We start from the raw sequence: 12,492 nt of genomic DNA on the forward strand, positions 1-12,492 counted from the left end.
ACACTTCAAGACGCTAGCACGGGCTGGGGTTCTCTGGAGAGAACTCAAAGAGCAAAAGAAACAAAAGCTGTCCTTGGCAAGTAGGATCCCATCAAACTAGCAAAGAAAGCAATGAAGAGTAACAAGAGGACATCTAAAATGGGAGGAGATGTTTGCCAGCTACTCAATGGACAGATAGCAGACATCCATAATACACAAAGAACTTTTTTTTAAGAGTCTCACTTTGTAGTGCTGGGTGCCCTGAATTCATTATGTAGACTAGACTGGCCTTGAACTCAAAGAACTACACCTGCTTCTGCCTCCAGGGCTGGGATTAAAGGTGTGCACCACCATGCCCTGCTAAGAACTCAATCTTAACCAGGAAAATAAAATAAGTCAGCTTGAAAACAGATCCTTCTTTAAAGAAGAAATACAGATAGTTGCATATATATATATATATATATATATATATATATATATATATTCCCAAAACAAAACCAAAATGAACAAAACAAAACAAATCATTATCCACCAAGGAAAATGCAAATCAAAACAATAGTGACGGATCAACTTGCTGCAGTTAAAATGGCTATTACAGAAAAAGAAAGAAGGAATGGGAAAAAAATTCTGGAACAAATGTAGAGAAAAAGGAACTCATGAATTCTCTTGGTGACAATGTCAATCAGTGCAGTCTCGAAGTCTCTATAAAGAACAAGTATGGCGGTCTCTACCACGTGACCCAGACGAGCCAGCAGAAAGTCAAAGGAAAGGGAATCCACACGCCCATACATACACAGGCCCTATGGATGGCCTGTGTGTAGCCAACGACTGATGAACGGGAAGGCAAATGTGCGGCGTGGATTTAAACAATGAAGTGTTATCAACCAGCAAGGACTGGAACCCTGAATCTTGTAATTAGCAACAGCAGGAATGGAACTGTACTAGCCGTGGACTGTTCTTTAATGTGACTAATTTTTTTAATTTTTATGTATGAGAATATTACTAAAGCTAGAGAAGGCACATCATGCACTAGAAAACAAGTGAGATGACTGACTGGAGGCAGCTGTTTCAGAGCCCTAACTGCCCTCACAGAGGACTGAGCTCAGTTCTTGGTACCCCAATAGGCAGTTCATAACAACCTTTAATTCCAGGCCCAAAACTTTCTTCTGGCTTCTGCAGATACCTGAACAGTTGTTCACAGACACATACATAAATACTTAAAAAAAAAAATCAACTTCTTTTAAAGTGGGAAGAAAATTCACTAAAACATTTAAACGATTAACTCCAGATGGTGAGTGAGTGAAATATTAAGTTTCTACTTTAAAACAAAGTAAGACCCACATTTTCTTAACTAGGGTGAATATTTGATATTTATTTATTTGTATACAGTGTTTTGGACTTGACAACTTTTTAATGAAAATGGTATTCAATATGACGTGCATGCGAGAAAATGAACAAATTGAGCATATATGGCTCCGTGGAGTTTCACTAAATGAACACAGCCAGCACTGGGGTCAAGATAAGTCAGTCATTACTGCGCATCTTTGCTTTACAGCAGCTCCTACTCAATACCACTGGCACGGGGGAACCTTTTAAAGATTTGTTTATTTTTATGCGTGTGTGAGTCTTCATGGGTATGTGCGCACTGCAAGCATGCAGGAACCCGTAGAGGCCAGAAGAGGGTTTGGGGGTCTCCTGGATCTGCTGTTACAGGCAGTGAGCTATCATATGGGTATTGGGAACCAGACCCCAGTTCTCAGCAAGAGCGGTAAGAGTTTGAGCTGCTGAGCCATCTCTCCAGCCCCCCTTTCCTGATTAAACATAGCAAATGGAATTTGCCACGTTTTGCTGTTCATAGGAACTGTTTCGTGCCTGCGTTGTGCTTGGTATTTCTGGTGAAAACCACCTGCGTTGCTACTGTCTGTAGTGGGAGTGTGGTGGTAGGGAGGTGCCTCAGGGCACATACCTTGCTGGGCTTTACCCCAAGTTCAGTCTCCTAGTGCTCAGAGCACAGCCAAGGATGATCTGGGTCCTTCCTACCTATGATCCCAGCACTGAAAGGTGCAGATAACAGGGAGACACGGGGGGGGGGGGGAAGGCAGAGACAGAGAGAAGGAAGGAGGCAGAAAGAAAGAGAGGGAGAGAAGAAGAGAGAAAAGGAGATGGAGAGAGGGAGAAAGACAGAGACAGAGGGGGAGGGAGATAGAGAGAGAGCACATTTTGAAGACCTGGTCATGCTCCACTTGTGAAAAACTCTGTGCCCTGCTAAGCTGTCATGGCTGCTCATCTCCTACCGATTCTCACCCCCTCCTACCCCCGGCAGCATCTCTAGGGCTGGGAAAGAGTTGGGCTCATCCTGTTACTCCAGCTCCCACATCACCAATGCACGTTTGTTTTTGAGTCTCTTAAAGGGGCAATCAAGCAGGATGGAGAAGGGCCCCATGGGCATCTTTCCAAGAGGGGCACAGCATGAAGCTAAAAGGAAGTGAGTCTGCAGTGGACAGAGCGGGTAAAGTGTCCCAGAGTGCCAGGTCTTCCCCTCCTGCCCTGCGCTCACTGCCAACGCTCTGCCACTGTCCTGGAAGCAGTCACTTCCTCTCAGAGATTGCTTCATCTAGCCCTGAAGCTCCCCACGTGCATATCCACCTTCCAGCCTCTGAGAGAGAGACAGAGAGACAGAGACAGACAGACAGACAGACAGACACACACACACACACACGCACAGAGGAGCTTATTTTTGTTCAGTGGAAATTCAGCTAGCACAATGGCTCAAGATAAGCTTTTAGCTGGGGATCAAACAACCTTAGGCCTAGGTACTTAGCCTGGATTTGGCCTCTGGGGGCCACTCTATCTCTCCCATGCCTCAGTCTCCAGTGATGGCCTCAGCCTGGTGACTGGCTCTCCATCTGTGCAGTCAGGCAAGTCATTCTTCAGACAGAGTTTGTTTGCTCATAAAATGGGCAGCCCAACATGTCTTCCTCCCCATTCCAAGCTGCACCTCCACTAACCTGCAAGAATCTCTGGGAAAATGTTCTGGAAAAAACAGAGGCGTTTTTATGACTCTCTCCTCACCTAAACCTGCTGGGCTAGGACAGAGCGCAGACCCTCAGGCTCTGACCATTATCCACCAGTTTGGACTCTGGCTGCCCTGGCTTTGATGTTGTCTACTAAATGTCCCCAGGTCACCGGGGAACTCTGATCTCCCCAGCACCTAATAATTCAAACAGCCTGAAGTCAAGAGCAGCTAATCAGCCAACAGCCCTTGCAGCTGCAGGATGGAGCTGACAAGGAAGGGCGTCACTTTCATTCCGAGGTGCTTGCCTTACAGCCTGTTGTCCGAGGCAGACAACACCCTCGTCTGGGGCCTGGAGGATGAGGTTGATTCCTCAAGAGCTGCCTGGCAGCGGCCACTGTTTGCAGGGTTTGAATCATGGTTGTCCTGGCTGGGCCATCGGGTGAGAATTAAATTTTAATTTAGACAGCCTTGTCTCTGCAGCCCTGGTGGCCGTCGTCTGGGTGATTGACTGACTGGTTTCTTTCACCTTTGCATGCCTCGGGTTTTTACTGGCAGAGGAAATGAAGGCTGAACCCGGGCAGGAAATTCCATGTATACAGGTGTTTCTGATTAGCCCTGTGCACCTCGGCCAGGGGCACAACCAGGGGCCAGGGATTTCTGTGTGAACCTGGATCCCCACTCTAGCCTGGCAGCCATGGCTGCTTTGCATTTGCGGAAGGGTAGGCAGAACACTTAGGCTGATGCAGGGCAGAGGTGGTAACAAATAGTGTCCTGCCTGACCCCGTGAGCCTTGAGACCACCTGTCCTTGCTCCAGCCTCGAACAGCCTCTGCTCCTGCAGTGGGCAGACAGAGCCCCAGAGCCTGACCTGGGAGATTAGCATCCCTGAGGTCTGTTTACACACTGTAGCCCACTCTTCATGTGGCTGACCTGCCCCCATTTTCACATATTCCAAGGAGCTTAGAGATCCTAAAGTACCCCCTTCACTTAAAAGGGCATCTTCAGAGGGGTCAGGAAGGGCAGTCTTGGGCTTGGACGGAGATGGCCATCTGCAGAAGTGGTTTCAGAGGCTGGAGTAGCAGCTTCCTCATCCCATAATGCCCCCGAGCTGCTGCAGGAGTATTTCCACCCTCCATCCTTCACTCACATGGACAAAGGCACATGGCGCTCCTCTTCAATCCAGACTCTACCTTGTGAGTAGAGGAACCTAAGAAGTGACACAGAGACACACTTGGTACCACTGAGTCAGTGGCCCCTCCCCAACCCCACCTGTTTTCCCATCTTAAAAGAACACCGTGAGAACACTCTGTGCCGAGTCAGCACTCGGGCTCATGAAATATTCTCTGTCAACCCTCAGGTACATATCTGAGAATAGAGCTGAGAGAATCCATACGGAGCTCTCACCTGGACATGTAGCCCCCTGGGAACAGCGCCAAGGGAATTGGCACATTTTATGGATGCTTTGGATCATAACTTCAAACATAGCCCAGGATGTTACAGACATTTCAAAGGCCTGTCAAGTGGTTATGCAAAGTAACCAGTTGGAGGGATGTGATGAGCCCCATAAAAAGCCCAGCGAGCAAGCCAATGACCTGGTCTCAGCTGAGGAAAACTAAATGGTGATGTAAATAACTATTTACTTATTAACTTTAAGCCACCCAATCGGTTATTGCATCCCAGCAGCAGAGATAGATACGAATGTGTGTGAGATAAGATGCTGACGTTCTAACCAGCCCAAGATTCGTGGCATCTGCAGAGGACGAGACTAGTGGGACCTCAGATAGAGCGGGGGAGTGGAGTGGGGGGGAGAGTTTGAGAGGCTCTTGCCCCACAGGGGACATGGAAGCAGGCCGTCAGCATGAATATGGGTGGCTACAGGTTGAGGTTCTTGGCATGAGGGACTCATTGGGGAATTCGAGACTGACTCACCACTGCCGTCAGCTGTGTGTGTGTGTGTGAGAGTGTGTGTGTAGGTGTGTTCTACTGTGCTTGTGCTTTATAAAAGTGCTTCCTCCATCCCTCTCCATCTCCTACCCTACCCTACCCTGTTACTATACTCTACCCTACCTTACCCTACTCTGCCCCACCCTACCCTACCCTATTCTATTCTCTGTTTGAGACAGGGGTTCTCGCTGAACCCGGATCTTGCCATTTCAGCTAGACTGGCCGGCCAATGTGCTCCTGGGACCTGCCTATCTCTACACCTCCAGCATTGGGGTTATAGACACAGCTGCCAGGCCAGCTTTTTACATGAACACTGTTGCTCCAAAGTCAGGTCGGAAAGCTTGAATGGCAAGGGCTCTACCCACTGAGCCATCTCCCAGCACTTCAATAACCTTCTTCAATAACCTGGGACCTCGAATGCCTACCACACTGTAGGGGTGGGGGGAGAAGGGGGAAAGAGAGTTTGACCTAACACTAGAGTGAAGAGAGGAGTGTAGAGTAAGGCCACGCCTCAGCCTGCCCTCTTCAGCTCTAGGGGCAGAGGATCTGTGCTGAGCTGTAGGCATGTTGGCTGCCAAGAATTAAAGAGATTTCAGACTCCTTGAAGCCCCCCCATTTGTGTGCAGGGCCTGTCAGTTGTGAGCTGTGGGCTAGTCCATGGCTCTCCCCTAAGCAGCCTGTCTGAGGGCCTCTTGCTCTCAGAGAAGCACTAAGGAAAGACTGCCATGCTGTGCGGGGTCGGGGCTGGGGGTGAGGCATGACTGAGATACGCTTGCCGCCTGTGGTACTGAGCAGCAGGGTGGAGCTCGGTCTGGCTAGGTCTCTCTCTCTATCTCTGTCTGTGTCTCTATCTCTGCCTTTCCTTGTGTCTTTCAGTGTCTTTCTGTTTCTCCATCTCTCTGTCTCTGTCTCTGTCTCTGTCTCTCTCTCTCTCTCTCTCTCTCTCTCTCTCTCTCCACTGCCATTGTCATCCAAACACAGCTTCTTCCTCTAGAAACCTTTTCTGACCAGCCTTAGTCCGAGTTGAGAGTCCTGATTCAAACCAAATATGGTTGTAGGGCAGACACGTGGCTTTACACTCTACCAACAGCCTGCCACCTCACTCTGTGACCACAGGCTCTCAGAGGTGGGTCTTGGGACATTCTAACTGAACATGCTTGCTGGGGACACAGGACAGTTGGGGTGACAGCAGTTCTCAACTCTCGGTTCCGCATCTGCAGCCACTTGACATTTCTTCAGCCCTCCCCCCCTTCCTTCCTGGGACAGAACTGTGAGACATAACTCCTCCCCTCCCTTTGTGCCTCTCATTCCTCCTGAGGCCCTCAGTGCGGGTCCTTCAGGAACTGGCGCTGACCCAAGTTTCAGCCTCCCCAGCCTTAACAAGTACTATCACACAGGGGTTGCCTGTCACCTCCAAGGTAGGGTGAAGAAAACAACTACCTAACACCAGGTAAAGTACTGGTCCCCACTGTCCTGAGTACTCACATGTCATCCCATCCTCGGCATCCTGGGCACTGGCACCCACACGGTGTCTCACAACTTTCTGTAGCTTCTGGTCTCCGTGGGTACTGCATGCAAATGTTGTACAGACATACATGCAGGTCAAACATCCATACACATAAAATTACACACACACACACACACACACACACACACACGAAGGGGGCAGGGCAAGGAAGGGAAGGGAGAAATAAAAAACAAAGGACAAAGTAAGGTTGATTCCTTAAGGCCACAGAGCTTGGAAAGGGTAGAACCTGGGTCTAGACTTCAGCTACCTGATGCCTAAGCCTTGGCTTTTCTTCTTTAAATCTCTCCGCTTGCCTGCTTTGTTGTCTGTGGAGTTCTAGGAAATGTTGGCTGCATTTCACCAGCAGGGTCTGATGCAAGGCCCCTGGGTATTTCCATGTGGTCCCTGAGCGAAACCTTGGGTGTGCAGAGCATTGTATCAACATCCAAGATGTCTAGAACAAGCTGGCCCCACGCCCTGAACAGGGAAATGCTGTTTGTGGCTGGTGCTGCGGTTGGAGTGGTGTCTTTTGGTTCATGAGTCAAGGGACCACATGGAAACACTTTAACTGGCCCTGAGAGGTCCTGGCTGGAAGCCACTAATGGCGGCAGGTCCAGTAATTTAGAGAGGCAGGTATGGTTGCTGCCAAATCCTGAGGGGATCTGTTTGGAGACTGATCAGCCCTTGCTGCTCATGGGAAAGGCCATCATGATGAGATGGGCCAGCCCTGCAAGTGGAACCCTTCAGGGAAGAGCTGCTCTGCTCTGCGCTGTTAGGCTGTGTTGGGTGGTGACCACGGCTGCTGAGATTATGAGCAAGTTTATCTGTGATCCTGTCTGTAAGTTTCTCCTCATTTCCAATGATCTGCCAAGGGCCTGAGACCCCACCAGCCCACACATGATAACCTAGACAAGTGACAAAGGCACTTGGCATGTCTCGAAAGACAATTCACACTGTAATAGCTGGCTCTGGCAGACAGGCCATGGTGGTACAGACCTGTGAGAGGGGAGGCATGCAGCGCAGGCCTGCCTGGCTCTCTGAGAGAGTGGATGATCTCCTCTGCCTCCCTTCTTGGTCCTGACCACACAGGCTGCAGCGTACAGGCCCTCCCTCGGGCCTCGGGGGACAATGGCCTCCCCCCGGCATCATCTGCAAACCTCATCTGCAGGCTGAGAGCTTCCTCCCAGGTGGGGCTGCCCCTTCTCGGAGCTCAATTTCCCCATCAGCTCCAGGCCATATATCTTGCCCTGCTTTCTCCTGATGCTTTATAGCTTGCTGGAAACACTGTTCCTTAGCACTTCGAAAGGTACCACTTGAAAGCACCTCAAGCTAACCAACACGATTCTTTTTTAATTTGAGTGGGCTTATTCCTTCGAATGGCTTTCCTGATCTCAGGAGGGCGTGCTCCCTAATATTAAACATTTTTTTTTCTTTAAAAAGAGCATGCAAAAAAATGACTCACATCTGTTTGATATTTAATTCAAATCGAATGGCAGGACAGGAACAAAATTGCTCTGCAAAAGGCCATAAAGCGTGATGTTTAAGAGAGCCAAGCATGCTGAACCTACATGCCGGAAAACAGGGAGAGACAAAGATAGAAGGGATGCAGCTGGGGCGGTGGGGTCTCTCCTGCCCTGACGCTGGCTGAGGACAGCAGTGTCACTGAGAGAGGAGGCGGCAGGAGAAGGAGACAGTGCACCCTGGAGGCTGCAGAGGAGTGTCTTTCCTGACTCCAGAGGGTCCTAGAGCCCAGCACTGGCAACTGCAGGGTGGTGGTGCCCTGGCACTCTTCGGGGGCTGCTGGGCAGCTCTACACAGACAGCCTGGGTGAGCAAGAGGTACTGCCCTCCTCTTGGTGTCCAGGAGGCAACCCAGTGAACCCAGGCTAAAACCCTTCATTCTTCCCTGCTGATCCATTTTCCAGAAACATCACCATCCTGTATTCCAGATGCAGAAGATGAGGCTCCGGTCTTGTGAGAAGGAAGGCGACACAGCCCGTCACTGGCTCTGAGCTCGGAGACAGAAAGGCCTTCGGAAAGAAAGACAGGATGATGGCCGTGTATCGGCTGCTTCCACCAGGCTGCATTTTAGGTAAAGGGCTGACTCCAGTCCTTAAGCTCTCCACCTATGAAATCTGATGGGTCACCCTTCCCAGGCAAGCCTCAGCGAGGAGGCTCCACCAGAGCTGGCCCTGGGCTGCCCGTCATTGAAAGCATGGACGGAGGAGTGGGAAGTGAGCAAAGTCTGAGGGCAAGAGAGATGCTGGTAGCACTCCTAACCAGCTGGGCAGGCTGGGGTCACACTGACCAGCCAGGCAGGCCCAGCTGGACGGGCTAGGCTCACTTCTGCTCTCTGACCCTTCATTCCCGTGTCTAGAGCATGCACCTGCTTAACCTCCTCCCGAGGTTACTTCTGTTCTCTGTGGTGGAAAGCATAAACAAATTTGCTCTTGAATGGTAAAATAATCTCATTTTAAGGCATTTTCACTCTGCTCCAGCCAGCACCTGGGTGCAAGAGACCAGCATGCTTGGTCCCACGCGGTAGGGTGCTGAGGCTCTCTCCAAAGAGTTGGTGGTGAACAATTATGAGATGTCAGGGTGGGGAGCTGGCTCCGCACTTGCTCACCTAGGAGCCATATTGGGTTCTCAGCACCCACGAGGCAGCTTACAACCATCCATAACCTCAGTTCAGGCAATCACTAGGCACGCGCTTTGTGCACAGACACACACACACACAAGGCACCCACTCATGCATAATAACTTGCCTTTTAAAAAGATCATAGGCATCTCAGCAGAATGAAGCCATTTGATTTAATAATAAATTAATAATAAATTGCATTTAATCATTTATAAGGATAAATAACTTTTTAGCTGAATTATTAAGTTACATGAGGTTAGTTAAACCAGCTGGATTTAAGATGAAGCAAACAACCAAAGCTCATTGTTTCCTAAGCATTTGTTGTATCTACAGTCTTTACATTTATTTTTATTGACGTGTATGTGTGTGCCTGCTTGTTTGTATGTGCGCCGTGTGTGTTCAGTGCCCACAGAGGCTAGAAGAGAGCGTCAGGTTCCCTGGAAATGTAGGTGCAGGCCCTTGTGCGCCAGGAGACCAGTGCACACTGGAGGCTGGGGGTGGGGGTGGAGCTTTCCTGACTCAACAGGGTCCTAGGGTCCAACTCTGGCAGCTGCAGGGTGGTGGTGTCATAGTGCCCTTCAAGGGCTGCTGGGTAGCCCTACGCAGACAGCCTGGGTGAGCAATAGGCGCGGCCCTGCTCTTGGTGTCCAGGAAGTCAACTCCTCATCTGTGTGGTAAAAACCAGTATGCGCTCCTGCCGTTAGAAGCATTGTGGGCGTGGCTGCTGTGTCACATGTGCGTCAGTAGGGGGCAGAGGGGAGAGGCTGTGTGTACACTCAATGTTCCCACCTATGGACATCGGACTCGGTAGCCTAACAGTCCCTGAAGAAGAAGAGGAGGAGGAAGAGAAAGAGGAGGGGGAACGAGTGTGTGCTTCCCTGAGTCTTCTCCCTTCCATTCAGCAAGGTCACCTCGTAACAGGTCTCTCAAACCGGACCATAGTCAGAAGAATTACACCACAGAGAGAGGCGGATGCTGCCATGAGAGTCCCTGGAGCAGAGAGCCAGGTGTGGGGCATTCAGTGGCTCTGGCCCTGACTGCAGGGGCTGATGAAGGATCTGGATCTGGGGGTTTCTTCCTCTGAGTCGAGGGCATCTGTCTCTAGGAGGAAATCCCTTGAGAGTTGTCAAAACATTCACCCTGCTTTCGAAGGCACTGCTGAGATTCTCAGATGGGAGCGCTTTCTCTTTCTTTAGCAGAGGAGAGAAAATCGCAGCTCACAATTACCCTATGGTTTTCTGTTACCCGGACTTCGGCAGGGGTCCTGTAGAGTGCCCACCCGGCCCTCATGGGCAACAAGTCTGAGCACATGTGGCTTTGAGATGTTTCAACCCTAAACCTACAGGCCCAGGAGACACGGAATACAAAACTGAAAGGCAGCCTTCCCTATTAGCTTCCTGCCTAGGCCTCCAATGAGCGTCCACGGGGGCCATGTGATCCTGGGTAATGAGGCTCAGTGCTGGTTCCAAGGCTCCAGCCTGCTGCCAGTCCTCCTGGGGCAGAGTCCAAGAGTTGTGTGCCTGTTTCTGAGTGGTGAAGAGTCGGAGGCAAGGCCTGTCTGGAGACAGCTCCGGTGTCAGACAGAGGAGTTATGGTGTGGGGCCTTGCAGCGCGCTGCTGCTGGCTCCTGGGCTCAGTGACAGCTTCTGCAGTAAAGCCATGCGGAGCACTTGGCTGTTCAAAGTCTGTTTAACAGCTCTAGCAACAGCTTTATCAAGGCTTCCATGAGGGTCCGCTCAGTTCCTTCCTAGAAGCCAGCTTTTACCCCACCCGAATTCTTCCTCATAGCTCACCCTCCTGCCTTCAGGGGCTTACTGAAAACCTACTGAGCTGCCAACCATGTCTAAGAGCATTCATGTCTAAGAACATGTAGGGTTCTTCTAGGAAGTTCTAGGGAGCAGACATCTAAAATGGGGTACTGACTCCTATGGAGATGAGGACTTCTGTGCCATAGATAACTGCTTTCAGTCCCATTTGAGTGTCCCAGCACTGTGGAGCTTTGTGGTGGAGGGCTCTTCTTAGTGGGAGCACCAAGGGATCCTTCTGGAAGGATTCAGTGCCTAGTGTGATGGCTGGGACTTAGTCCCTGCAGTTCATGTACTGATTGTTTTACATGTTGTTGGTTTTTTTCTCCCCATCTTAACAGAGATGAGGTAGGTCCCGACAGTGCTGTCATCTTATCGACGAGGGACAGGTGGCATGTGTGATAATGGAAGTTTCTAGAATCGGTAGGAAACAGTGGGGGTTTGAGTATTGAGAACAGACACCTCTCTCTGCTCTGTGCTCTGACTCCTGGGAAGGGGCACCTCAAAGTAGGGAGTTGTGGTGTCCTGGTAAGGATGTGTGAGAGCCAAGCCAGACCACACCTGGCTCTTCCTGTGTGTCACTCTGCTGCAACCATTCTCTGACCCACGGATGTTTAGGGTAGAGTGGTTGGCAGCAGAGCACCTGGCGTCAATAGGAGCCAGAGAGGAGAGGGGCTATGGCATCCTCTGGACTAGGACTGCTCCCATCCTACCTGGTGGCTACCCTAGGGCCCAGGCAAGGCTAAGGGACACTGACACAGAACACAATGGGTTTGTGTTGGAGTTTGGCTGCCCACAGACCCATCATGTTCTTCCCTTTTCTGCTCTGTGGGGCAGGGACCCTTCAGGCCATCTCTTAGTCTCAGTCTCCTTTGCCAGCTGTTTTTGCATGAAGGGCTCAAGCAGCTGTGCTGCAGCAGCTGTGCTGCCATGACAGGCTTCATAAGATACTCCAGGCCTGACTTTCCATTTCCTGGGAATGCTCCCACAGTTGCTTAGGTCCTTATTCTCTTTCTCAGAACATGAAACTATAGTCCACGGAAATGAGATACAATAACTCAATGACCTCCCTGAGAATCAGAAACAATAGTTTAGTCAACCTTTGCTTAGCTAGTTGGAATGATATTGTTACCTGGACACAGCTTGTTACTTGAACACTCTATGAAGTGCCCCCACCCCCATCCTCTAGATCAGTACCAACTGATCAGTTTAGGACAAGCTTGCTTCTGCTAAATGGGAACCAGTCATGTAACTGAAAGTCCTGTGCCTTCCTCAAACCGTAATAAAAACCCAGCTTTGCAGCCACTCAGGGCTCCTTCCCTAATCCGCTGCATTAGATAGTGGGAAGTCCAAGCTTAAGCCTGTGATAAAGGCTCTCTGTTCTTGCATACGTGATCAGTCTCCTGGTGGTCTTTGTAATCTGGGCACAACATTTGGGGGCTCGTCCGGGATCCCCAAGACACTCCCTCACCCCAGGACCCCTGACACGTTGAGTCAACAGCCAATAGCTGGCTGGTGTTTGTCCTGCTTGTTTGTCATGTTCCTGACTTGGGCCCAACTGGTAAACATGTAAACCTGCATTTGCCTTGGGAAGTCTTAAGTGGA

At 50.3% G+C, this 12,492-nt stretch overlaps 1 non-coding gene across 1 annotated transcript; it reads left to right on the plus strand.

The window, feature by feature from the left end:
- The first annotated feature begins 9,775 nt into the window (after positions 1-9,775).
- LOC129692938 (small nucleolar RNA SNORA17) lies at positions 9,776-9,902 on the plus strand. Its single transcript, XR_008722799.1, has one exon. It is a non-coding gene; the product is annotated as a small nucleolar RNA SNORA17 (small nucleolar RNA).
- The last annotated feature ends 2,590 nt before the right edge of the window (positions 9,903-12,492 follow it).

Source organism: Psammomys obesus, unplaced genomic scaffold, assembly GCF_907164565.1.
Source record: "Psammomys obesus unplaced genomic scaffold, mPsaObe1.curated_primary_1811, whole genome shotgun sequence".
In the NCBI taxonomy this organism is placed as follows: domain Eukaryota; kingdom Metazoa; phylum Chordata; class Mammalia; order Rodentia; family Muridae; genus Psammomys; species Psammomys obesus.